Source organism: Triticum dicoccoides, chromosome 7B, assembly GCF_002162155.2.
Source record: "Triticum dicoccoides isolate Atlit2015 ecotype Zavitan chromosome 7B, WEW_v2.0, whole genome shotgun sequence".
Lineage (NCBI taxonomy): Eukaryota > Viridiplantae > Streptophyta > Magnoliopsida > Poales > Poaceae > Triticum > Triticum dicoccoides.
Window position 1 is genome coordinate 42,414,782 of NC_041393.1, and position 4,348 is coordinate 42,419,129.

A 4,348-nucleotide genomic window follows, 5' to 3' on the forward strand; every position below is an offset into this window, starting at 1 on the left:
GGGGGGGGGGCTGGTGTGATGTTCACAATAGGGTGATGTTTCAGATCTACTCTTTTTTGAAGCTGATTCTCCATGGATTTGCTGATGGATCCATGGAGGAGGGTGTTTTATAGATGCAGTACAAGAAAGGGAACAACTGAAGAGAACCAGAGAGGAAGTACTTGCCTGATGTTTGTTGCCTGGTATGGGTCTGATCACCCTGCCTTTTAGATCAATTTGTTGAAGCAGATTCATCTTTCTTTCTGCTCCCATGGCGGCTATACAGGAGGAGGAAGAAGGAGCTTTGGATCACTTTCTTTCGTGCAGGTCAAGAAAGCAGCGTGGGATTGCCTGGGCGAGCGGGCGTGGGAGGGGTTGGGACGTGGGGGCGAGCGAGTATGTGGACAGCTGGCCACGTGGGGGGATCGCTTTTTGTTCGGAATTGGGCGCTGGAATCGCTCGGTTTGGTGGCAGCTCGATCCTGCTTTTTTTGTACCGCGCGGGTGATAGGAAGTTGCCTTTTATGGCCGGCCGCTCGATCGCGCTAGTGGGCAGCCGGCCGCCCACTAGGCAGTTTCTTAACTTTTTCTTATTCACATACACAGTTTCTTTCTTTTCTTGCGAATATATTCACATACACAGTTGTGAAACAAAACGCTCAAAATTAATGGAACTGTAATCAATCCCACAAACTTAAAACTGTACTCCTTTGCGTGGGCAAACAGACACCCGGACTATCTAAGGTACAATGAAGGGGACGACCATTGACAAGAAGCCGTCATAGGTAAGAGCTGCCGAGCCGGTGTAGCGCGTGTCATTCTCCTTGAATTTTTCAGTCAGACCCTGCACAGAACAACACAGCAGCGAAAAATCTATCAGCAAACATTTGAAACTACGATCACATAGTTGATTGACTGGCGACGTACCTTCACAACCATTCCGCACCTAAGATCGAAACCGAAAGGAGAAACAAAAAATTAATCAGTTCCATATGTATGTTAGAGTATTGGCTGAAATGAGATCATTTTGTATGTCAGATATACTTGGGACTCCATATACTTACTCCACAAAGTTGTCGAAGTCTAGGGTGCCGCGGTGGGAAACACCATTGTTGTAGTTTGCAATGAGAAGATCAATGACCGAAGGCGGCACCGCGTATCCCAGGCCACGAAGAGCTTCTCTCAACTCGTCGGAGTCGATCTTCCCGCTGCAATCCCTATCGTATCTGTCGAAAACGACCTAGGTAGTGCCATGAAGAACAGAAATAAGTCACATGCTGATGATGATAGATGGATGGGGGGGAATAGCAGATCATCGACAGAGGTTGACAAATCTTATTTTATTTTTCATTTTGATTTGACTTCCCTCATGACAGATTAAGTTGCAGTATTAGATGGGCAATAATTCCATGAGCATCATAACATGATTGGGTAACCAGCTGTTCCATACAGAGAAACAGGGTCTCCACCTTCTCATTTGATAAAAAATGTACACTTGCAGTATTCGGTAGATTCCTATGCAACGAACACAGGGTTGATGATATTTATTTATAGATTGGTGGTCGAACTGCAAGGAATGTAAAGATATGCAGGGAGAAAACGGAGAGGAACAGAAACAGAATGCGCACACTCTGTTTCATTCGAGAGCATCCGTACTTTCGTTCAGAGTTAAACGATAGCAAGCAAATTAATAGTAGCACTCACCCGCCATTGCCCGAGGCAGTTCCACAGCGTCACGAACTCCGCTGGCCCTGCAACAAACATAGTTTGGAGCCGGCAAGAAATCAGTATTTGTTGTTTTCGCTCAAACAGTGCTGAAAGAGATGCAGATTGTGGGATGTTTGATGGAGCATGCATAGGTGTGTGCTCTGCTTAGTACTTACCCATCCGGGAGCGCGGGGAGGCGAGCTGGGCGTTGCTGAAGAGGAACATGAGGAGGCGGACGGTGCGGATGCTGAAGCGGTGGTACGCGTCGGAGAGCGCGGCCTGCAGCTCCCCCTCGTCGATGCTGCCGCTGCCGTCGCGATCGACGGCCCGGAACGCGCGCTCCACGTCCGGGTGCGTCCCCGGCGGGAACGCCACCGCTCCTCCGAAACCTCCTCCCATCGGCGGCGGGTAGCCTCCTTGGCCGTAGCCGTAGCTGTAGCCGTACGGCGAGGAGGAGGGCGTGGGCGCGGGAGGCGCCGAGGGCGCGTAGCCGTTGCCCTGGCCGTATCCTTGGCCGTTGCCGTACGGCGAGGAGGAGGAGGGCGCGTAGCCGTTGCCCTGGCCGTATCCCTGGCCGTTGCCGTACGGCGAGGAGGAGGAGGGCGCGTATCCTTGGCCGTGGCCGTAGCGGCTGTAGTCGGCCATGCGAGAGAGGGAGGCGATAAGGTCTGTGGGGGTTGAGGAAGGCGGTGTCCGACGGCAACCGCACTGACGAAACGGCGGTGGATTCCTTCCGGGATATCAATCAAAGGGACGAAGACGTTGACGTGAGGGAGCGGTTCTAGCAGGGCTCCTTCTGGGTATATGTAGGCAAAAAAGAACGCGGTGGCCGTTCGCCCTCTTTCCGTGCAATCTCTTGCCGCTGGATCGTTCTTGTCGTCGTTGAGCTGATCGTTCGCGCGCAAAAACCTAGGGCGGCGGCATCAAATTGGCTTTGTCATCGTTCGCGCGTTCTACTGGAAGTTTCTTGTGGGATGCTTAGTGCGCAAGAGGAGAAGGCGTGTGCGGCATGGCTAAGCAAACCATACCCTACGCGGGTGCTGCCAAGACGCGTACGCACTACCGGAATAGGGCCCTATGCCGACGGCCATATCTATGCCGACGGCCACCGTCGGCCTTGTCTGGGCTATGCCGACAGCCGTACCCAGGCCGTCGGCGTAATAAAGCCGTCGGGCTATTCAGACATATGCCGACGGCCCCCGTCGGCCCAGAACGGCCGTCGGCTTACCCAAAGATACGCCTACAGTGGCCGTCGGTATATCTGGGCCGTCGGCATAGTTGCGGGCCCGACGATCCCGCCGTGCCGTGCGGCTAACGGCGTCCGATCTATGCCGACGGCAGAGGCGGGAGGCCGTCGGCATAGATGCCCTTACCACATCATTGATCCGAGGCGCGCACCGACCACCACCTATGCCGACGGCTGCCGTCGGCATAGATGCCACATCATCGATCCGCAGCGCGCCGACCATCTGCCCTATGCCGCAGCTATGCCGACGGCTTTGCCGTCGGCATAGATTTTTTTTTCTTTTTTCCTTTTTTTCTTCTTTTTTCTTTTTTTCATAGCTATATTTTTTTCATAGTTTTTTTTTCTTTTTTTACCACGTCATCGATCTTTTTATCATAGTTCCCTTATCCACTTCCTGGTCACCCCCTCCACTTGTTATTTTTTTCTTTTTTTTCATAGCTATATTTTATGTTTTCTTAAATATTATTATTTGACTAACTTACATATAGTACGTGTTGACAACCGGGTGGTGTTGTGGCATGTCCGAAGAGGCGGCACGCGTCTCCGGTGCGTGGCCTCCCTCACGGACGGCGCCGCCGCCGGCACCTGGAGGGGGAAAACGGACGTGTTGGGTCTACGCGGAGTGGATTTAGCTGTGGTTTTGGCCCGGATGTTGCTCCCGGGTGTCCCTATGGGCCGACCTGACACAACCGGGTGGAGAGGTCCACTGGTCAAAGCCCGTCCGTGGGAAGTCAAAGGGCTAGATCTTGTGGTCAACCGCTCCAGGGTTAGGCGGGACGGGGGCCCTGGGGGTAGCAATTCCACCGGAGCGTCGTACCGGGCCCTCATACATGCGGGGTGGTGTTGTGGCATGTCCGAAGAGGCGGCACGCGTCTCCGGTGCGTGGCCTCCCCATAGTTTTAAATAGTCGGCTATAGCTCCGCTATAGGCCGCTATATAGCCTTTTCACTAGGGTGCCGCTAAATGGTTCCATGTACAAATAGCCCGCTATAGCTCCGCTATAGCTGATTTGGAGGTCCGCCGCTATTTGGCAATAGCCTGCTATTTAAAACATTGGACCACCCTCACGGACGGCGCCGCCGCCGGCACCTGGAGGGGGAAAACGGACGTGTCGGGTCTACGCGGAGTGGATTTAGCTGTGGTTTTGGCCCGGATGTTGCTCCCGGGTGTCCCTATGGGTCGACCTGACACAACCGGGTGGAGAGGTCCACTGGTCAAAGCCGGTCCATGGGAAGTCAAAGGGCTAGATCTTGTGGTCAAGCGATCCAGGGTTAGGCGGGACGGGGGCCCTGGGGGTAGCAATGCCACTGGAGCGTCGTACCGGGCCCTCATACATGCGGGGTGGTGTTGTGGCATGTCCGAAGAGGCGGCACGCGTCTCCGGTGCGTGGCCTCCCTCACGGATGGCGCCGCCGCCG

At 54.1% G+C, this 4,348-nt stretch overlaps 2 pseudogenes; both read right to left on the reverse strand.

The window, feature by feature from the left end:
• Window positions 1-252, reverse strand: part of LOC119338573 — a 5,848-nt pseudogene extending 5,596 nt beyond the window's left edge.
• A 316-nt stretch (window positions 253-568) lies between these two features.
• Window positions 569-2,446, reverse strand: LOC119338281 (annotated as a pseudogene).
• Between the last annotated feature and the right edge of the window lie 1,902 nt (window positions 2,447-4,348).